Raw genomic sequence first — 23,638 nt, forward strand, 5'->3', positions numbered from 1 at the left:
AGCATGGGCTAAATGGGTCCCTGTCTCAAAAGAAAAACAAAACAGTAACATCCTTAAAGTCTTTAAGGACCGACGAGATGGCTCAGGCCTGGAAAGGTGGCTTGCCACTCAAGCCCTGTGACCTGAGTTCAGTCCCCAGAGTCCTTGTAAAGACCAACTCCACAAGTTCACGCGCACACACATTTTTTCATTTGTTTGTTTTTGTTTTTTGTTTGTTTGGTTTTTTTTTTTTTCGAGACAGGATTTCTCTGTATAGCCCTGGCTGTCCCGGAACTCACTTTGTAGACCAGGCTGGCCTCGAACTCAGAAATCCGCCTGCCTCTGCTTCCCGAGTGCTGGAATTAAAGGCGTGCGCCACCACGCCCAGGCTTCAATTCTTTGCCTTATCAATCTGCCATCAAGTACTTACAGATGATTTGAAGTTAGCAAAGGCAAAACAAATGTCACCAGAGCTCCAAAACTAACAAGTTGTCGAGTTGTTCTCTCCACTTGGGGATGGACAGAAAGGCGCAGTGCTTGCCCCTCTGGGTCACCCTGAATGCAAATACAGCTACAGTTGTTGCCAGGGTGCTGGTTCAAGTTCATATGGAAGCACCAGAAAGAAAACAGCTATTTTGTGGCATCCACTGTGAGCACCAACTTTCTAGGGTCCCCTCCTTCTCCACAGGTTCCCAACAATGAATTACAATCAGCCCATGCTGTTTTGAAGGGTACAAGTTTCCCCAAGATACTAAAATGGCTTGTTCTCTTAATTAGATAACTATTTCTCTGGTGATGTATTTAAACTTTTGATCTTTACACTAAAACCTCTTTTTGGCATTATTTACTTGCAGTGGGGAGGGCTTGCATGTGTCATGGCAAGTATATAGGTCGGAGAATAACAAGGGTCAGTTCCCACCGACCACTATGCAGGCAGGCCCTGGGGTTCAAGGTCAGGTCATCAGGCTCGACTGCAAATGCCTTTACCTGACCAGCCGCCATCTTGATAACCCCAAAAGCTTCTCATTAGGAATGGGAGATCAACGTCATCCTAGCTTTGTCTGGGTAGTTTTAAAATGCTAATTAGCTACAATGAGACAAAGTACAATGAAGGTACTGCTAACAAGGTCTCTTCCCCAGAAGAGGGAAAATCCAAGGCCACGTGGGTGACCACGTGAGCCTCTGGGCTCCTCCCCTCTGCAGCCCTAGCACAGCATGGGAGTTTACAGACCTGTCCTGCTCTATGCAACCTTTCACACAGGCGCTGGGAACCTGCTCTCAGGTTCTCGGGCCTGTACCACAAGCATGGTCCTGGCTTTGTCATCCCGCAAGTCCCTAAATTCAGTAGGCCACAGGTACTCCAGTTTCACTAGCTGTCAAAGTTTGAAAGGGAAAGAAGAATTGGAGTGGCCACCGGCCTGCTCCAGGGGTGGAAGGAAGTCTGTTCTCTACACTTTCTGAAAAGATGAGCCGAGTTGTTCTGTGGGGGAGAAGGAAAATGCTTTGCTGTTATCAAAAGAAAAAGAAAAAAGTAGACTATTCCATTAACAAAGACCCTACTTGTCAATGTCTTCTTCTGCATCAATAAGGGTATGAAATAAAATTACCATCTCAGCTCAAATACAGTCATTTAACACAAGACACTTTAAATATGGCTGCCAAATTCTCAACTCTCTTTGCCTTTAGCTCAACATCATCTCACAACTCCCCCGACACCCCCACATGCGCACCCACAGTGAGTTATCTAGAAGTCACAGGGAGGATACGCAACACTATAGTCGTGAGATCTAACAGGAGTTCCGATTAGGAGCTGTGTTGGAATTGACGGTATTGCCAAGAATATTAGGACTTATGAATGTGAAATCAGCGCATCTCAACCCAGTACAAGGAAAAGAAACTCAAAGATTGATCTATGTTCACAGGAGGAAATATCCTCATGGGCAGAAGGCTGTCCACGGAACCTCACAGGATGACAGGCTGGAGTTTTAAACCTCCTCCCCCTCCTATCCCACAGCTCCTGTCCCACATACCTCTGGTCTCCAAGGACTGACCCTTGTTACTAAATCTACTACAAAGAACTGTCGGTCCAGGTGAGCCAGGACTTCAGACTGGCTTCTCCTTGGCTGGACCTCGCAAAGGGGTCAGGTAGTCCCAAGCCACCCTCCCGTGCTCAGTCTGACAGAGTGTCCCCGTCTAGCCACCAGGATCCAGGCATGTTCCGCCCCTCCAAGACATAGCACGCCACCTGCTCCAAGGCTAACACGAAGCCTCTGTTTATGGGTACTTTGCTAATTCAAATGCTGTGGTGTAAACTGGAGAACAAAACTGCTCCTCCACCACCCACGTGCATTCCCGACAGTGAAGAGCTAAGGTCTACCTGGAAAGAGTTCTACCAGGAAACACTCTCCAGCTATAGTACACTGGTGAAAAACAGCCATTGTGTCTCCAATGTCGGCAAGTGTTGAAAGCTCAAATAAAAGGCTCGGATAACGCAAGGACTAAAGCCTTGCCTGTCATTCCAGCTTGAAATCTCCTCAGAAACTGCACTTCCTGCTTCATCATCACAATGACCCTGAACTGAGAAAGCCACACTGGCCTGCCCAGGCATTCAACAATGCTGGTCCAGTCAAAACCCACCTTGCCAAACAACACAGAGAGGACGACTTAGGGGCAGGACCTATTCCACTGGCAATGAGGAGTCAGTAGAAACATCTAAGCTTAAAGTTTTATTAACTGACCACAGAAGAGAAAGTAAAGGAGTTTCAAACTGTCTCAGCACAAATCTATGGTCTCTACAACACGCAAATTCCACAGGGCCAGCTCAACTGAAACTGTCATCAGAACCAACTCCTCAATCCAGGTAAGGCTTTGTCAAACCTTTTTAAAGACAGACTAGCATGTATGATACTTGTTTTAAAAGATACAACTGAATTGTTTTTTCCTTATATTAAGATGGGGAAACCCAAGTTAAGGGAGGTTTCAAAGTTTGCCCGAGTCACATAGGGGCAAAGGAAAATGATTCCCTGACAAGCTATGTTTGCTGACACCAAACTCATACTAAGATTCAGCCCTTAATCTTTGCCTGTCACCCAACAGCTTTACGATTACAATAAGTCTCTCACTTGTATCTTGATGTCCTAACAAACTAAACCCCGCATATATCATGGTTAAATCTTGTTTCCATATTTGGCACACTCCCTAGGACACTATAATTCTATTTATAACACAGTTCTTTACCCTGATTCTGTGAAAATAGTGAAATGCTCCCCACGGCCAGGAATGGGTATGAACAAGACATTCAAACGTCTGAATGTTCTCATTAAGCAATGCCTGGCCTGTGGTTGAATTTATAACTTTCCGATAGCCGGAGGCAATGTGATTTATATTCACACTAAAATAATACTGCAATTTAAAACTGATTCATTGCCATCAGTCTCTGGGATTCTGTGTTCTGGAGTCACAATTATAACCTGTGATTATCCCTGTAACTCTGAAGGATATACAAACATTCAGGTATCTCTAGACTGAACATGGAAGTTGCTTCTTAAAAATCCTAATAAAGTGTGGGCTGCTAAGCTGTCTCAGGAGCTAAGAGCTTGCAGTGTTCCGGCAGAAGGACAGAGTTCAGTTCCCAGCACTAACCTGACACAGCTCACAGCCTGTAACTGCAGCTGCAGGAAACCTTACACCCCTGGCTTCCAAGAGTACCTGCACTCACATGAAGGGGCCCACACAGTTATACACATAATTAAAAAGAAATTTCCTTTTAAATCCTAATAAAAAGAAATTATTTCTCATTTGTCTGTTCCTGAACCATTTGAGAAATGCGTCCAAGCGACTAAACAAATAGACAAGAGGAACTGGAGAGAAGGCTCAGGGGGTAGGAGTGCCTCTATGCCAGTGTAAGGGCCAGAGTTCAAATCCCCAGATCCACTTAAAAGCCTGCTGTGGCCACAGGCTCCTGTAACCACAGCACAATGGGAGGTGTGGGACAGGAGGACTGTTGGGTTTGTGGCTGCCAAGCCAGCTCCAGGAGGGTGCCTGTGTTAAGAGAATGAGGCAGACAGTGACAGAGAGAACTCTGACTTTCACACCAGATATATATGTGTGCACACACATTCACAAATGAAACACTCTACTCTTGGAGTTAAAATATGTTTCTTTACTTTATATCTCGTGGGGAAAATAATTTTTACAAATTGAACACTTACACATTAAATGGGTCTTCCTGCCACTGTGAGGTATTAAGGATGCCCCTCCCCATCTCTGAGGCCCTCCCCTTACCCTCAAAACAAAAAAGAAAGGTGCTGGGTTCTGGGATATCTGCAGATAGAATCTAGTCAGATGGATGTTCTTGGAGTTTCACTATCTCATAGGACATAGGGAAGTCTTTGGAATTTCTGTTACCAAATGAAACTCAAAAAGTGCAGCTGATGTTAATTAAATCCACTTATCACAAAAATTTTTCTAAGTGTTTGCTCACTGCAAATGGTCATTCCTGCTGGTTTAGTCTAGAACAATTTGTGACTAAATCTAACATTTGATAATTGACTGGGGAGGCGCTATGTCTCACTATACAGCATATATATATATATATATATATATATATATATATATATGTATGTATATATATATATATATATATATATATATATATATATATATATACTATGCCCAGCTCTTGGCTGGAATTCCCTATGTAGACCAGGCTTAACTCAAACCTACAGAGATCCACTTGCCTCTGCCTCCTGAGTGCTGGGACTAAAGGCGTGTATCAACAACCACTACACCCTGCTTGATAATTTATCTTACATTTTGATAGCAAGACTACTTAAATTCTTCAGAAGAGTGCTGTAGCTCCACAAAGACAACCTCAGAAAGTCCCTTTAAAAGAAGGCCTAAATGAGCAGGTGATGTGGATGCCAGAGGTGTGATTTTTTGTTTCTTCCAATTCTATGAATGCCTTTCTTCTTGCATTCTAATATTTACACTTTTGGGGGAAAGGAGACCGAGTAGACAAACTGACCTGGAGTGTAAGCCAGGCTAGCATCTCTTGATCTTCCCACCTCTGCCTCTTAGATGCCAGGATTATAGGTGCAAGCCACCATGCCCAGCTATGCTACTTTATTACACTGAAATGGCTGTACAAATCAGCTCCTTTACCAGCAATTCCTACATATACCTATTCCAACTAAACTTCTAAGCTACAGGTCTGCTCATCAGTGCTGACTGACAAATGCGCACCTTAAGCTGTAAGTAGCTAACTTTCCACTCTGTTTGGAGAAGCAGACTGAGGCACACCTACCCCAGACTTCAAAGTCTACTTAGAATAGGAATTCAAGAGCTAGCTGAGGCTCTAGCACTGTAGTAGAATATGTGCCTCCAGTGTACACAAGGCCATGGGCTCAAACCCAAATGTGTGTGTGTGTGTGTGTGTGTGTGTGTGTGTGTATGTGTGTGTAAAAAGTAGACTTAAAACATCTTCTGATTGTAAAGAAATACACTTAACTTGGTGATTCAAAAAGCAATATGGCTCAGTTGAAGGTCAATAGACTTGGGAGTCTAAAAGTTCTATGTTTCAAATTTAAGTTTAAAATAATTTGGAAAAAAGGAAAATTCAAACAACAATTCTTGAGTCACGGAGCCACATTTGAAACGCTCGATTACATGTGCCTCCTGGCTACAGGAGGACAATCTAGACAGAACCATTCTATCCCTGGAGAAACCACTGAGCCATGTTCTGAATTACTGGTACCTTGATTTCTGTGAACTTAGACGCCCTTGTTTATAAAACGTACATTTACTACAACTGAAATCAAAATATTCAAAACTTAATCGAGTAATGTATAAAAGGCAGAAAACATGTTTATCTAAGAAGGAATATACTATTAGTACAAGCTCTAACAGGCATGTGGTTCATACCTGTCACCCAACATCCAGGAGGCTGAGGCAGGAGGTCAAGCTTGGAGAGGCCAGCCCAAGCCTGTCTCAAAATACAATGCCCAAAAAAACTTTCCTTACAAGCAATTAAGTGTGAGTGACCCTTCCGGGTGGATCATGAGAATTTTAAGAGTTGGGCAGAACGGGCACAAATGCCAGTGTAACAAACAACCAGGAGAGGTGCTGGTGCTCACGCTCTGCATTCCTTTAGAAGCCCCAGAAGACAGAAGACGGGCTCCTCCAAACATCCCAGGCTCTGATCACAGCTATTTTTAAAGGGTCTTAAAAGATTACCAAAATGTCTTTCTGGAACTGTATATACTGTCATTAGATGCTACCAGCCCCCACCCTACAAGATCTCGACAGTGCTAACAGATGCTAAAGGAACACGATCTTGTCACACAAACGCTTTTTCTCATAAGCATCAAAATAAAATGCTTGAAAAGCACATGCAAGTTTAAGGACAATACTAAGAGAGCAACTTTTTAAAACAATAATCAACGAGGCCTCACTTTTAGCCAGGCTGCCGCGTATCTCGCGTCTCGGTAAGCATGAACTCCGGTTGGCCCTCCTGGCCAGAAGCATGTCCAGGGACTTTACCCTCTTCAACAGCTGCTCCCAGGGAGCCAGGAAATTTACTGAACCCAGTCTTTACTGCATCCACAGTCAGCCTCCAACGAGGAGCGAACCAACAGCCCCCACACCAGTCACAAAACCAGGTCAGAGTTGCTATGCATGCATGCGCTGTGTGGCATAACTCAAGTTCCCAGGGTCCCAGCCGATACTTGGAGATGCGGGAGCGCCACGCACTCAAATCTGAACAGAGCAGTGAAATTTTGCTCAAAACCTGACTTTCTTTTGTACTGTTTTGTTGTTGTTTTAAAAAAGAATGTTATTCCAGAATGGATTCCTTTTCTTCCGGGTCTGTCTGCTCCTACTAACTCTCTGCCACAACCAGGGTGCCTCCCCTTTCCCAATGCCCCACCTCTTGCCACATTTATAAAAAAAAGAAAAAAAAATGGCACATTCCCTCTCCCCTAGCTTCTCCTAGTAAGGCCTGGAAACTGGAGGAAATTCAAATCAAATTAGTTGCACATTAAAAAATAAACAGACAAGCAATCAAGGGTGCCCACCCAACAAAAGCCCTCGCCAGTTCCAAAATATGATTAAGCCTGGGAGGGAAGAGGGGGAGGGGGACTAGCCGGGATGGAGATAAACGTGTGCATTTTTGGCCCCAGCGTCAGCCTCATCGCGGCCAAATTCTACATTTTGTTTAAAGAAAACGCTGGGCCTGAGAGAAAAGAAAATAAAAAGTTGTAACTTTTAAGGAAGTCTGCAATCCGCACTGTCTGGATAAAATGCCAGTGCTTCCTTCGTCTGGGATCGCCGGGTGGGAGCCGAGATTCGAAAAATCTCCAACCCCAGCCGTTCTCTCCGGGAAGGCGCCCGGCCAGCGGCGCCGCCCGGCGGCCCAGCCAGGTCTCCCGGGACGCTCGCAGAGTCCCCCAGGCTCCCCAGGCCGGGCGCTGGGGACGCTAGGCGGTCACGGCCCCGGGCCCCGGGCCCCGCTTTCCGCGAGGACTGACAGGCCCTTCCCACGGCAGCTCGTTCCTGCCTGCCATCCGAACCAGACGGTCCCCGCGGCCCGCCCAGCCCGCCCGCCGCCTCGGGGCGCGGATTCCACCCGCTGGGTCTCCCGGCCGCCCCACCCCCGGCAGGGGCGCCCCTCGAGCCTGACCGACTGACCCGCGCTCCGCTGGCCCACACGCACCGGGTCGTCCTCTGCTTCCCGCCGCGCCCCGCTCCCCCGCCCGAGCCTGCAGCCGCCTGGCTCGCCGAGTCCAGCCGCGGCCGCCGGTTCCCGCCCCCAGCCCGGGGGGAGCCCAGGGGGCAGGACGGGGAGGGAGGACGTGGCGCGCAGAGGTGGCCAGAGGCGGGCGGGGAGTGTCCCCAAGAGGCCCCGGCGGGGGCGGGGGCGACCGGTCGCCCAGGGACCCTCCCCGCGAGCATCCCGGGTCCCGGGTCACAGCCCGGCACCCCCAAGGGGGCCAAGGCAGCCCCGAATCCCAGCTCTGCGCGCACGCACGCCCTCCTCCCTCCACCATATGGAAATCTACAGCCTCCCAAAGTGACACGTCGAAGATTCCTCGGCCTGGCCGCGCGCCCTCCCCCTCCCAGGCAGCGGTCCTGCCGCGGGGATCTGGGCGGGGGAGCGGATTCCTCGGAGCGACGGCCCGGGGAGGAGGGGAACTGCGAGCCCCGCATCCTCCGCTTTCTTCCCGAGCGAGCGGGGGCTGGAGGGGTCGCCCCCTACCCGGCCGGGAGCTTCGGGCAGCCGAGCGGTCGGGGCGCGACCGGGACTCGGCAGCCAAGTTTTCCTCGGGCATCCCCGAGTGCTCCGGGGCCGGGAGCGCACTCGTGCAGACTCGGAGTCCGGCCGGGCTCCGAAGCGCAGGGACCCGAGAGCGACTGTGGGTGGCACGTCCCCCGGCAGCCCGCCGCCGCTCCCGCACGCCTTACCTCCCCTCAGGCTGAAACGGGGCTCCGGGTGCCCGCAATCCGGGTCGCCCACGCCGTCCCAGCCAGCCGCCCGCGGGATCCCCGCCGTCCCCTGCGCCGCTCCCGCCGCTGCTCTCCGCCGCCTCCTCCGGCCGCCGCCGCTGCTCAAATAACTACCAGGAGGGTTTGATGGGGGATTCCGCCATGTCAATGATGTCGGGACCACATGGGGATTCGGGCCCCGCCCACTGCCGTAAGCCTCCCAGTACACGCGCAACTACAAGAGCAAGCTCGCGGTAGCTCGGCGAGGCCTCCCTTTACCATAAGCCAAGCCAGGCTACACACAGCGGGGCTTCTCTTGTCTGAGCTGAAGAGAACTGGGAGACTCTGAATGAGATTCTGGAATCATCACTGCAAATGCAGTATTTGCTCAGTAATTACTAAAGCTGACTTGTTATTTTTCACTTATAACACATATTTCCTTTTCCAATTGTAATTCCCAGAAGAATCTTTCAGTGATTTTTTTTTTATTCTTTTAACTTCCCACAGCATTTTGCATAAGCAAATTTTATGATACCAAAATTTAAATGTCTATTGTCCCTTTCAGTTCCGGCTAGACATCTTTACTCGAAAGACTAAAGACAGTTCCTTCTAGTTTTTATTAATATTTAGTTTGGGCATACTTTATTTCTATTGTAAAAATGAATGTGTGTGTGACCTCAGGTATACACATGCCATGGTTTTTGTGTGAGTTTTAGAAACTTAAAAGTCCTGTCTACCTTACACGGGTTCTGGGACTCCAACTCTGGTTGTCAGACACGGTGGGCAAGTGTCTTTACACACTGAGCTATCTTGTTGCCCCTAAAGACTGTTTCTTGTCATTTATCTGGATTGTATGTGTCAAATGCAAAAGGATCTACTAGCTATCGATTGTGTATGAATTAAATATATACTATATTCCTGCTGCATAGGCTCTGTCAAAGATTAAGGGGTTGTGCCATACTGCCCGCAAATTAAAAAAAAAAAATTTCTAGAAGCAGGGATATTAGATCAAATAATTTACCCTCCTCTGTTACTTAGTTATTCTGAATAATTCCACCAGCATCTACTATTATAGTGTTCCACAAAGACCAAAAGGGTTCTGTCACTCTTGTTGTACATAAAAACAGGAAATACTACTTTATTAAAACCCAAGCAAACATATGAACCCTAACAAACAGTTCTTTTCCTCATGGGATTTACAATTCTCTTTTATTTTTAAGATAGTGAGTGCAGCCAAGCTGAACCCTCTCTCCTCAGTGACACTTTTCATGTCAATGTCCCCAAAGGGCTCTTGTACCCATCGTTCTAAAATACAACTCTAATCTTAGATCTTAGCCCTATCTGGGAAGGAAACATGCTTTCAAAGCAGTGGGTTCCCCAATGCCCACAGAGCTCAGCTCCCTTGCTTCAAGATCTAGCCATGCAGTCTGAGTTTGGACCAATGCCTCTCCATCTTCCCCTAGCCAAGCCCTTCAGCCTAGTTTAGCTCCCGGAGCTCTCAGAGGCACTCCTGACCCTTGTGCATGCCTTCTTCCTCCTCTCTGTCCAATGTCATCTTACTCATCCCAACTCGGCCCCTCCCAGCCTCCAGCCCGTAGCTGTTTTCTCCTTAATTATTTTCCGTTCTCATGTTGCTTGGAAGCTGTCCTTTGTCTCTTCCACTTGGCCGAATGGTGTTCACTTCTTTTTCTCTATATCAACCTAGAACTGTCCTTTGATTACAGAGCCTCCCCCCGCCATGACTATATTGATTGTAAAGCACTGGGGAAGCTGGAAGGACTAGATAAATGTGCAAACTTCAGTGGGAGAAAGGTTAAATCTAGGGACTGACAAGCAAAGCAATGATCAGAGGAGACAAGATAGACAGGAGGACAGACATCTCTGCCTATTTCTCCCAACAGATCTACTGGATTTCTTTCTTCGAAAGAGTCACTGTGGACAGGTGTGGTGACACCTTCCTAGTAACCCATCTGGAAGCTAAGAGAGGTCAGACCAAGGCCAGATGAAGATAGGGGCTAGTCTCAAGTCTCAGCTCTCAGAAAGAGTCAATGCATACAGGGTGCACTAACTTCAAAATGCCTGTCAGTATATATCCTCTCCGTGGTTTAGCCATCCTCTTAGCCCAGCCTCTGAGACCAGTTTAGTACTAGCAAAGAAACATCGTAAATGCTTGGAACACGTAGCCAATACATATACACAGTGCATCAGGAAAAGCAGAGACATCCTAACCACACACAAGTTACCAATGGCCCCTGAGCCTGAATTTTCTTATAAAATTATGCCATTGTTTCCTGCTAAAATCACAATCCACAGCACCTGACAGTAAATAAATATTAATTCATCCTTGAATGAGTGACCGAGTGAATAAAGTGCTCTCTCCTAGAGCTATTAACGAGACAGAAAATTAGAAGCTTCAAAGAAAAGGACGGACTTTTGATCAAGGCTCCTGACTACTGAGGGAGTTAGCTTTCACACAATGGGCAACATTGGGATTATTGAGGCATGAACTGATTGAAATGGGTTTCCAGGATGATTGTTTTCACAGTGGGATATAGAACAAAGCTGGAGTGAGAGGGGCCTATTCTGCACTGAGTTAGGAAATGATGAAGATTGGGTCCAGAGTCATGTTTCTGGAAATGGGAACAAGGGCCTCAAGCCAGATTGATCAGATCCACTACCGAGCTGTCAGCAATCTGGGCCACCTGCCCTGCATTCCAAACCATGCTTACAGTTAAAATGGTGCTCCTGAGGAGGGTAGGTTAGACTTAAATCCAAAAATAACACCCAAATGAAGATGCTTCAAAATTAAGACAATAACACTGTACAAAGGTTGGGAAACATTGTCACTACAAGGAGAGTGTTGGTTACCTCACACAAAGCAAAAGGAAGCAAAGTTAGACTTCTCTGGTCTGGATTTACATAGTAACAAAAGGTAGGCAACACTGACCTAAGGGGAAACAGGAAAGCCTGAAGCCTTGTACCCAACGATCTGCAGCCTTTGGACTTGGGCGGCTTTTAAAGGTGGATGTGGCTAGGTACCCAGCTTCCTACGAGCCCTGCATCCTTCCTCCCAGGGTAGCTGAGGCTACTGCATAGACTGGCTCTCGTGTTGAAACCTGATCTTAGCTTTAGATAGAAAACATACAATTTAGAACTAGATCTGGTATGCACTTGACAAATGCTGACAAAAAGGCCAATCCATCTTTTTTTGTGGAGCATTCAGGATTTACTAGATTACTCACTAAAGTTGGGTTCACAGCACAATATAAGATGAACATGGCAACTTTAGCGAAACAGATTCTTCCAGAACTATTTTGCTAGGTAAAGCTGTGGCTCTCCCTTCTTTATTGTTGTTCAAGGCTAAAGGTGGATAGATGGAAGAAGAAGAAGAAGAAGAAGAAGAAGAAGAAGAAGAAGAAGAAGGAGGAGGAGGAGGAGGAGGAGGAGGAGGAGGAGGAGGAGGGGGGGGGGGAGGAGGAGGGGGAGGAGGAGGAGGGGGGGAAGGAGGAGGGGGAGGAGGAGGGGGGAAGGAGGAGGGGGAGGAGGAGGGGAGGAGGAGGGGAGGAGGAGGAGAAGAAGGGGAGAGAAGAAGAGGAGGAGGAGGAGAAGAAGAGGAGGAGGAAGAGAAGAAAAGAGGAGGAGGAGATGAAGAAGAAGAAGAGGCGGAGGAGAGACGAAGAGGAGGAGGAGGAGGAGGAGGAGAGGAGGAGGAGGAGAGAAGAAGAGGAGGAGGAGTAGGCAGCAAAACATCCCCAGTAAGATCTGCCCCACAGTTATCAGAAGGATTAAGACACAAGCTAAATGGTTGCCAGGTCTCAGGCTTTTGAGCCCAGGGTTAGCACCTGGGCAGGTTAGAGATAAATCTTGTGTCCTCCTGAGGAGCTGTCCTATTGTTTTAGGACAGGTTCTCTCACTGGCCTAGAACTTTCCAAGCAGGCCAGGCTGGTAGCCATTGGGTCCCAGGGACCTTTCTTTTCTTCTCCTCTCCTGAACTGGGATCATAAGTATATGCCACCAAGCGCAGCTCTGTTTGTGGGTGCTAGGGCTCAAACCCAGGTTTTCACAATACAGTGTAAGCACTTTCCCAAATGAGCTATCTCCCCCGCCCTCAGGTCTTACCTTATATCCCAAAGCAGCATCGATTCATCCGCATCCTAAGACCTGAGAAGCTTACCTTGGACCGAAGACCACCAAAGAAAGGGAAAGGATTTTTGAGAAGGCTTCGTTCATCATCAGCTCCAACTCCAAAGGAAGGTTTCTAAAACTGTCTCTCTGCAGTGCTCACCCTGCCTCTGCCTGGGGGGAGGGGAGGACAGACAAACTGACAGTGCTCACCTTTCACCCCCTACCAGTGTTCCCTTAAGAGTCTATTCTCCTGAATACATACATGTCTGTGACACACAGACATTTTTCAAGGATCTCACCCCCCCCCAGCCCCCCCACCTCCGCTTTTCTGGGAAGCCACTTGTTCATCTCTGAAAACTAGGTAGCCAGTTTCCGTTCTTAGCATTTCAGACAGGATCAGAATATAACCACAAATAGTGGTTCCCATTCTGGCCTCAATTTGGTCAAATATGATGTTAATTTTGTTAGTAAATTTCTCATCCTATTAACTCACGTTTTTGTGCCACAAAAACATGTCAAGAAGCATACCGTGTATACAACTGATATAATCTTAATGTTAACTTGTTAATTGATGGGATACTTAATTTTATTAAATTTTATTTATGTTGCGTCCTCTCATTTCAGCTAATTAAGGCGTTTGGAGTCCAGCCACTAACGGCTGGTGCTGGTTGTCAACCTGACAGAACATAGAATCACCTGAGAGATGAGCCTCTTGGGCACAACTGTAGGTGATTATCCTGATTATGTTAATTGATGTGGGAAGCTTCATCTTAATTGTGGGTGGGGCCATTCCTGGGCAGAGGATCCTGAAGTGTATAAAATGGAGAAAGGGGACCGACTGCTAACAAGCTTTTATTATTCTGTGGTTTTTGTCATCGTTGTTTTGTTTTCTTTGTTTGGGGTTTTTGTTTTGTTTTGTATGCTTTTTTGAGACAGAATTTCTCAGGGTAACCAGCCGTGGCTGTCCTAGACTTACTTGATTGTAGATCAGGTTAGTTTCGAACTCAGAGAGCCTCCTGTCTCTGCCTTCCGAGTGGTGGGATTAAAGGCATGCGCCACCACACCACACCACACCACACCACACCACACCACACCAGACTTCTTCTGTGTGTCTTTACTGTGGGGACAACGTGATGAGCTTCTGTAAGCTCCTACTGCCTTCTCTTTCCTGCAACGATGGCCTCTACCGTGTGAGCCAGAAGAAATTGCATTTGTCAGAGTATTTTATCACAGCAACAGAAAAGGCAATTAAGAAAACCAACAAATATCCTTTCTTAGTGTTTTGACACTGATCAATCTGATAACTATTTTCTTGTGGCCACACAAGTCACTATTAAAATCACAAAGGCAAGGACACACCAGAACAAATTGTTTTCTTGAGACATAGTTAAGAATCTGACTAAATCTATCACGTTGGCTTGCTCTGAATTGTGTCACCTCAGGAAACGTTGGTCCAATCATGTCTCGGTGGCGATTGCCATCTCTCCTGCCCACACACCATTTGGTTTACTACTATGATAACTTTCTCTTTCTACAGAGTCAAGGCTAATAGATGATAGGCTTATGTATTCCTTCCTAGCTGCTGTGGACTCAGCATGCTTTGGGGGCAAGAGGTCTGTCTTAGCCACTTGGCTATTCTATAAAAGAACGCCATATACTAGGGGACTTGGCCATCAGAAATGTATTTCTGAGGGCCCGGAATGCAGATCAATGCACTGATTGATCTTTTGTAGGATGGAGACTAGATTCTATGTGTCTGTGAAGGAGAGAGAGGAAGGGCAAGAAAGAAGGGGAAGGAGATCACATATCCATGGAAAGGCACCCGTCTCCATATCTTAAGTTCTTCAAGCTCATGACCTAATTATCCAAACACCCCACCTCCAACATTGGAGGTTGAGATTTGGGGGGAAACAGAAACGTTTAGTTCCTTCACAGGATAATAAAACCAAGAAAACTATTTAGTTTGAGCCATATGGCTCTAATATGAACAATTCTGGTCAAGGAAAGATTCTGAGATTTGACCTGAAAACAACAAACTTAATTTCAGAGGCAACCGGGCTAATCTGGCTTGTAAAAGGTTAAATCATTTCTCATTTTTTAAAGAAAAGTGTTTATTTTATGTATTATTATTATTATTATTGAGTGTGTATGATGTACACACCTATATGCTTGAGGAGGGGAGTATTGGAGGATCCACAGGTCCCACAGTAGACAGAGGTCAGAGGACAGTCAGGAGAAGGACCAAGCATGGCTGCATGTGCTTTTATGTGCCTGCAGGTCCTCTATGCTTTATATAGTCACTACAATACTTGTCTCAGTTCTCCTAAGTATAGACTCTAACATTTCCTATTGATTACTGTGTCTCCAACCTTGCTAGCCAGCATGTCTAATTTAAACACATTAACACCAGTAAATATTCTTTCTCTGTTTGGATAACTACTGTTATTATAGGACTTTAGAAGTAGTAGAAGAATTTTCCAATTCTTTCTAGAAGTTTTCTGTGTGTTTGTGGGCAGGTTTTTTCAGTTTGCTAATGCCTGAAAAGTAGGATAAAATGACTTGGGCACCCAGCCTCTTCCACATCTCTGCATAAGGTAACACCATCTTCAGACAGACTGGTTTCCATGCCATATTTAGTTATACTGATAACCAATGAAAGAGCCCTTGGCTTCCAACATCTTATGGTCATTGTTCATTAATCCTCGGAGCACCCACCATAATGCAAATACTACTTATGGAACATGGATTATAGATACGAACTAGGTCCCTGCCATTAAGTCTTATGGTCTTTGAGAGACAATACATTAGCAATATATATCTCCACATTGAAGAAGAGATGGAGGTCCAGATAGGCAAACAAAGGGGAGGGCAGGAGATTGCTCAGCCAGGAAACCCTCTCCACAGCAATGAGGCATTAGGTAAAAACCTACCAGGGCGAGGAGGAAGAGGAGGTTCTGACACTCAAGCAAGTGCAGAGCAAAAGCAGAAAGCAGTGTCAGAGAAGAGGCTGAGGAGAACGTGACAGCTTGAACTCCAGTGGCTGTCAGATTGAGTGGCCAGTGACACTGTGCTGCTCAACAGTTAGGTCATGCAAAGCTTTGCTGGCCAGGGTGGAGATTCGGATCCTCTCAGAAAGCCTAGCGCACAGTTTACCTGCTCGCTTACTTCCTTATTTCTGAAGCAGCCTCATGTAGATCAGGCTTGACCTCACTAGATATATGAGATTGACCTTGAACTTCTGATCCTTCTGACTCCGCCTTCCAATTGCTGGGACTACGGTTGTGTAACACAAGCTGACAGTTGTGTGTTGCTGGGGATGGGACCCAAGGCTTCAGAAATGCCAGCCAAGCACTAGAACAACTGAGCTACATCTCTAGCTCCAAGATCGATCTTACAAAGGGGAATTCCATGATTTGACTTACTCCTACAAAACTATTGCTCCGCTCAGGCACCAGGACATCAGGCGGAGAGGCCTCTCCCATGGGATCAGGTAAGAGATGGTCTCTCAGTTTGGACTAGGGATGGACAGTAATAAATGAGTTAGGGATGTCTGGCAGGACAGACCTAAGCCACTGTCATGGGAGGTCAGGAGATTCGTAAAGAAATTACATTTTCAATTTTTACTTGTCCTTGGAACACAGACACTAATTCCGGAAGGCTAAATAGGTAAAGAACCATGCCTGAGCTGTAGTATAGGCCGGCATGCCTCTCTCAGTCCATGATCCATGACTGATAAGGACAGCTGTGACTCACTCCACCACAGTGTCCCTAGGCTCTCAGCACACGGAGCTTCTCAGGGGCTAAGACTGTTCTCCAGCTTTTCACAGATTTTCCACACCAACCATCCAGAGGCCTTCAGACACTCAAGCCCAACCTTAGACCCAGTCTGTACTCCAAACAAATACCTCAGTGATGAGCAAAGATTACCACTCGCATTCCATCCTAGTTAGAGCAAAACCTGATACTGTTAATCTTATCCAATGGAAAGGGCACTGGTGGACAGTCCAGCAACTTAACTGTTACCATGACAACCTTACTTCTCTGGAGCTCAGCCTGTATCTGATCTATCTGGAGAGCTGAACATCAGAAGTCATTTACTTCTAATGTCTGGGATCCTATGAATGAGTGAACTAGATTCTTCCATAGCTCAAACATGTATGTATTTTGTCCAAAAAGACATAGTAAGACATATTCTTATATCTATATCTCTAGACTATCTACTAGCTTAGTAACATTATCAATTAGATGAACCTGATATACCTTGGGGTCTGTTGAGTATGTGTGGCTTTAGTGACTCATTCTCCTTTGCCCCTTCAGAAGGACAACTATTCACAAGTTTTTATGTAATTACTATACTGCTGGCCTGATGTTACTGAATTCTGTGAAATTATAAAGGTGACATTTCTCTAATCAGAAATCGTTCTCTCATATCTGAGTTTGAACATTGTCAGGGTTTAGCCTAGAGGCAGATGACCAAGGATTCGATAATCTGGCCATCTTCAAATTTTAGTCACAGGGTCATGACGTCAACAGTGAAATTAGACACATTTTTTAAAGACATTATATTCAACAAATTTGTGTGTTGATTATAAATTATTGTTGATGTCTCTCATGTAGAGAAGTTAATCTTAATAGAGCTACTGGCAACATTCAGTAACTATCTCTTAGGTTCACCTTCTTTCAGTGATCCTTATGTAAAAGTCTCCAACAATTTACTTTGTTCTCAGAAGTTTGGCTGAAGAAAGTTTTATTCTTGATGAAGTGATATACTCTCTTTATTTAACAGGAATAAGGACATTTATTTTGGTTCCTTTTTGTCTTGGCAGCTAAGAAAGTCAGAGATAACTTTTGCTCCCAATTATAGCAATTACCCTTAGCCCGGGGTTTCTGGTTAGACCATTCTTCCTCTGCCTTTATTATGTCATTCTTATTCATTTGTATTCATTGGATCTTTATTTTAGTGAACAGTTTTATCTGAGTGTGTGCTGTTCTAGCCTTAGGAGAGGGAGGTATATCACTTTGGGCTATTTTGGTTTCAAGGGACAAGAATATCATTGAAAGAGGCAAAATAAAATTTATACACACACACACGCACATATATATCAGTCTATGCTAAGCCTGCCTTAGCATTCCTGAGTTATAACAATATTAATATTACATGAAACTTCTAGTCATTTTCAAAGTTTTTTTAGTTAATATAGAAATAAAAAGTATACATAATGTAATTTTTAGTTTATTGTTGAGATTATAATTATAACATTTCTTCCTTCTCTCCCTCCAGGCCCTCCTGTATATTGCTCCCCACCCTTTCCGACATTCATGGCCTCTTCTTTTACTCATATTGCATGCTTAGAAGTATACATATATATTCCTAAAACAACCTGCTCAGTCCATATCACGTCACTTAGGACGCATGTCTTCAGGGCTGACCATTTGCTTCTGGACGAGCAATCAGTGTGCTCTTCCCTGGGGAAGGCCACCTTCCCTGCTCCCAGCTTTCCTCGGCTGCCTGGAGTTCCTTGAGTAGGGTTGAGCATTGTGGGCTTTTGCTTGTCTACTTTGGGCAGTCTTGGTGGTGAGACGTTATGGGTGCAGCCTTTGCTATTTCTAGGAGACACTCTCGTAAAGCAAACTCCCTTATCTTCTGGCCTTTACAATCTTCCTGCTCCATTTTCCCCAATGTCCCCCAAGCCTTAAGTTCAGGAGTATTTTGTAGGTGTGCTGAGACAGGAGCTTTTGTATCCCTGGCTGTCCTGGAACTTACTCTGTAGACCAGGCTGGCCTCCAACTCACAGAGATCTGCCTGCCTCTGTCTCCCAAGTGCTGGGATTAAAGGCATGTGCCACCACTGCCCGACCCAGCTATTTATTCTTATTAGGGTAAGTTTTACTTCTTAACATGCTTAACTAACATTTACTACCTGCCTTTCTATTCATCATCCCCATGAAGAAGAATAAGCTTCAACTTTGGGCTTCTCATCAGGTGGTTTGTAAACTGAGTGAGATTATCTTGAAGATTACATATATATATAGTGATCAAGTGCTATATAAGAGTTTGTCGGCATCAATAGACTGTATATATAAAAGAAAGACAGAGAGATGAGAGAGATTTTTAAGACATATGTTCAAACAAATCATAGAAGAGTCTACCAGGCTGGAGCCCCAGAGACATCTCAGCTCAAGTGCAAAGACAGTGTACAGAAGTCCTTCCGGGAGGGCAACAGCCTTTTCTGCCTCCCCTAAGTGTTCAACTGATTGCATGAAGCCCACTTACATTATACAGGGCAAACTGCTTTACTAAGAATTCTGATTTAAATGTTAATGTGTTCAGAAGAAAGATGGAGGGTCTCACAGCCCCCATAATGCATTCCTTCCTTCCTAGTGGGAAAAGCCTACTTCTGAGAACAGAGCTTTCATTTCAACTAGCATCCGGCAGCTGATCTACCTCCCCACCCCCACTTGCCCCTCTTCTTTCAAGTGTAATACAAATCAACAGATTGCCAGCTACAACATTTTATCAACCTCCTCCGCCTAAAGATGAAAATCACACAAGAGAATCTTGAAGCCAGTGCCGAGTTACAGTGTCCCACCTTTAGAGGTTTGCTGGCTGACCAAATAACTCTTTGCCCCTGTCTCAGTGGCTGGGCCTTTTCTGAGCAGTTAGTAAATGGAGTTGGCCTCATTAGTAGAGGCTCTAGAGTTCTATACAACTTCATGGTATCAGTTTGTGCTACATCCTCTCCTCTCTTCAGGGACTTGAGCCTAGTTACACGACTGGAAGCAAAGAATCATGTTAGCATTGCTTTGCATAGCAACCGACCCAAGGGAGGTCATAGTTGTTTCCTCAACAATGTAGGACGAACAGCCTTAGATATGATGCTAAAGCACTATTCCTTGAGTGAGAAAAACTCTTATACTGAGAATTTCTCCAAAGAGAAATTTGTGAAATTCAGGAAGCTACAAAAGAAATCTTGTCTATCGCAGGAAACTGGGAACCCAGGAGAGAGAGAGGTACTGACCCAGTAGCTCAAAGGCTGTGAGACCCAGGAGAGCTGAAAGGGTGTCCTGGGTCATGCTGCATCATACTGTATCATTATCTATTTTATTTTATACTATTACTATATATTCATCATACAGGATGGTGAGTTTCTCTCTCATATTTTCATATACCCATATCTTGTACTATGCTCATTTTCCTTACCCAGTCCTCAGAGGTACATCTCAATATAAACCCCAGCAAATCTGAGACCAAAGAAGAGATGATGCACCAGTTCAAATGTGAAGGCAGGAGAGCAGTATTGTAGTGCACTCCCTAGCCTTTTATACAGGCTGACTGCAGGGCAATCTGCTTTACCCCAGCTGGAGATTCAGATTCATCTCATCCAAAGACACCGTCATGGACACTGGCAGAGTAATACTGGATCAGATACCTCCACAAGCAGTGACCACTTGTTGTTCTTCTGTGTGAAGACTGTAAAGGAAACAGGGAGAAATTCACTTCTTGCCACAGCTGTGCCACTCCTGGTAGCAAAATGCTCTAGTCATTTCAGATCTTAAATATTCATATCACATTGCTCAGGGAAGGAGAGTGTCTTCAGACAGACCAGGGCAAAGAGCGTGGAAGTGTCTGTTCCAGAGGTCCGGCTCGATACATCCTAGTCTTTGGCTCTGACTATGTTCCATGGCAATTTCTAAGCCAACAATAGTCTTTCTGCTAAATAGGAACAGTGATTCCCTTCCCTATCTCGGCCTACCTGTGAAGTATAGCACAGGGCCAAGATTAAACCAGGTTTCCACTGGAACCAGGGAGACACGATAGGGAGGAACCTTCTAGAAGAAAACATGGAGAAGCATTCCTAGAGCAGAGTGAGTAGCAAGGGGCATGGGTCAGGGAGAATGTGGAGGGGGCTGCAGTGTCAGGAAACTGATGTGAACATGGGATGGATGGAAGGCCCTAGGTAGACCTATTGTAATCATATAGGGCCATTTTCCACACAGAGAACCAAGAACATTTCTTTCTGAGAGCCAGTAAGATTACTCAATGGGTGTGTGTGTGCTACCAAGCTTGGTTACCTGAGTCCAACCCTTAGATGCCACATGGTAGAAGAAGAAGAGAACTGTCTCCTGCAAGTTGTCTTCTGACCTCCACACACAATATGTGGTACAGCAGTTATGTTCACATAACAGGTGATGTAGCTCACACAGGCAGACACACACAAACACACACACACACACACACACACACACACACACAGAGTCACATAGAAATTAAGACAACTTCAGAGCAATCATGTTGATTTTTTTATACAAAATTCCACAAATGGTTTTTGCACAAGTTAAATAAAATTTAATCAACTTATTTCATCAATGAGATCACATTGCCCAATTTATTCTTGGATGTCTCATAATTTCCGTTGATGCATCTATCCCAAAGCCATCTTCTCACTCCCAAAGCAACCAACTATTTTTCTTTTCTTATGTCACACTCCTAGTCAACTCTATTCTCTTAATACATTTTCATCCATTTGGAGTCTCCTGGCTGTATTTAAGTTGACCTGGCCTTTGGCTCCACAGTGACCAGGCTGGTCAACAATAAATACACAAACAGTTTGTTTCTTCAGGAACCATCTGAACACCTGCTTCCATTCTGAGTTGAGTACCCCAAGTCTTTGTCTTTCCCTCTTACCCATCCACACTTCAGCTCCACCCCCCTCCCCACACCATAAATTCACACCTGCTATTTTTGCTACATAATTTTATCTGGTGGTTTATTTCCAATAATGTTTCATTAAAGTTACACAAACTTTTACATCCTTCCTAACCAAACCATTGGCTATACTAGACGTAGGCTTCGAAGCAATTTCCAGGGTGCATTCGTTTCGTTATTTTGTCCTTCCACTTATTTTGCATTAAATGTCTGGGCAATCTAGGGGGATAGGGTAATTTAACTTCAAGCGAGCAGATACTTACCATGGGAAGCTGAGACTTCTTGCCAGTACTGCCTGGAATGCACTAATAAAGACTCATTGTTTCAGGCTTATTGCCCTCTTCCTGCTGTTTATCCTTAAAATGTAAATAACCAAGGGTAGAGCAACACATTGCTGTGCAGTGCTCCAGTGCGTGCGGAGGGTTGTACGAATTAGGTTAATTAATAGCTTCATTTATAGCGAGCTGCCTCTGAGCTGTAGACTCCTCGCAAGGGCCCCTGAGGTCAGCGCTGTAGAATGTTGACATTCCCACGGTGAAGAAAGGGATAGGGTCCTTGGACCCTCACCTGGGAATGCAGCCACTCCCTCCTCTCCCTCCCAGAGGCTGGCTGTGATTCAGCTCTAATTGCAAGTGGTGTTGTCTCGGATAGTGCGTGTAAGTAACCACAATAAACTCAGTTGTCCCCCAAGTTTGATGTTGGAGGAATCGTACTTCGGTTTGTCTTTTGGTGCCCTTAACTGGTGTCAACATTTGTTTCCTCAGGGAAAGAGTTCCCAGAGACACTGGGCAGGACAACTCTGAACAGACCAATCAATGTTCAATGGGGTCTGCCCTGGCAAACCGTGCGTAGAACTGTGTAGACCTGATGCTTGCACTTCCACGATATCTTCTGGTTAGCCTTGTCCTAGGTACACAGATACAAGTTACAACCAAGCTTCTCACCTTGGAGAGATTCTATGATGACAGGAAGATACGGACAAACAATGCAGTGTACTTTATTAGAGGATGAAGCATTCTAAAAATCTAAACACTTTTAGGAGGTAACTTTACCTCCAGGTGGATGGAATCCTTCCTTCTTTCTCTTCTTTCTTTCCTAGAAAGAGTCTAACATAGTCCTGGCTGGCCTTGAGCTCTTGAGTTTCAGATACCCCTGTCTCTACTTCCTAAATGCTTGGATTGCAGCCATGGTATATGCGGTGCTGGGGATCGAACCTGGGACCTCATGCATGCTAGGCTGATAACCTACTGACTGAACTACAACTCCCAACCTTATTAGGAGGCTATCGATAGGAAGACTACCCCAGGCTGTGGAAAGAAGCAGTGGGAGGTCACCAAGTGGGAGTGTCCTAACTTTTCAAGAAATAACAAGAAGATCCATATAATTAGAGGGCTCAGAGCAAGGACACAGTAGTCGGAAGAAATTTTAGGAGGAGAGACGCTGGAAAGTCCTGTAGGTTCCACAGAGCAATGCCCTGAATGAGCAGTGTCCCCCCATAGGCTTGATCATTTGAACACTTGGCTCCTGAGTGGGGGCGCTGTTTAGGAAGGGTATGGAACCTTTGCAAGGTACAGTCTTGCTCAAGGAAGTCTGTACTGGGGACAAGCTTTGAGAGTTTTATAGCCTGACCCCATTTCCAGGTCACCTTCTGTGTTTTCTGTGCACGGTTGAAAGTCTGATCTCTCAGCTTCCAGCATGGGATACCTGCTGCTATGCCTCCCTGCCATTATGAACTCTTCCTGTCAGCAAAAAGAAACTCTCTTCATAAGTCTCTTTTGGGCATGGTGCTTATCACAGCAATAAAAAGTAACTCATACACACAGTGAGACTGGGGGACTTCAGGACGTGTAGGACTATTGCAAGAACGGCCTGAACTGGCTTAACTTTGAAGTGGTCCTGCAGTGTGCTGCTTAAAAATAGAAAGCCTGGAAACACAGAGCAGGAGGAGGCTGGCAAGTTCTAGGAGTCATGGGAGGGCACTTCGGCCAAGTGTGTTCCACCAAGCATGGTGGGAAGTGGCAGGATTCCAGAGCTAACTCAAAACTACAGTAAAGAAGATTGAAACCCTATTAGACATGGAACACAGAGCAAGGGAGCGAACACCTGGACGAGGTGCTTAGTCAAGCCATGGAGACCATGGGAGGAGCCCGCTGGAGACCACAAAAATCAGCTGGAGTCCCAGTGCCACATGTTGAGTGTGAAACTTTTATTAAAGGCAACTGCTTATGACCTGAGGGAAACCACTTAGCACCTTTAGACTTCCATAAAGTGAGAGGCTGGCATTAGATGCTCTGCAAGGCCATTTTAAATATTTTCTACAATTCTGTTTTGTTTTGAGACAGTGTTT

At 45.5% G+C, this 23,638-nt stretch overlaps 1 protein-coding gene across 9 annotated transcripts in view; it reads right to left on the reverse strand.

Annotated features, from left to right (window-relative positions):
• The window catches only part of Fndc3b (fibronectin type III domain containing 3B), a 295,173-nt gene extending 286,546 nt beyond the window's left edge, over positions 1-8,627 (reverse strand). For 2 of the 9 annotated variants that reach the window (XM_006535547.4, XM_006535541.4), the window contains exon 1: positions 8,440-8,627. The gene's annotated coding sequence lies outside the window, so the exon portion shown is untranslated. Of the gene's footprint in view, positions 1-7,665; positions 7,774-8,439 lie in introns of those variants that run through there. The other 7 variants (NM_001356953.1, NM_173182.3, XM_011249712.3 and 4 more) reach the window with 7 other exon arrangements.
• Between the last annotated feature and the right edge of the window lie 15,011 nt (positions 8,628-23,638).

This window comes from Mus musculus, chromosome 3, assembly GCF_000001635.26.
Source record: "Mus musculus strain C57BL/6J chromosome 3, GRCm38.p6 C57BL/6J".
Lineage (NCBI taxonomy): Eukaryota > Metazoa > Chordata > Mammalia > Rodentia > Muridae > Mus > Mus musculus.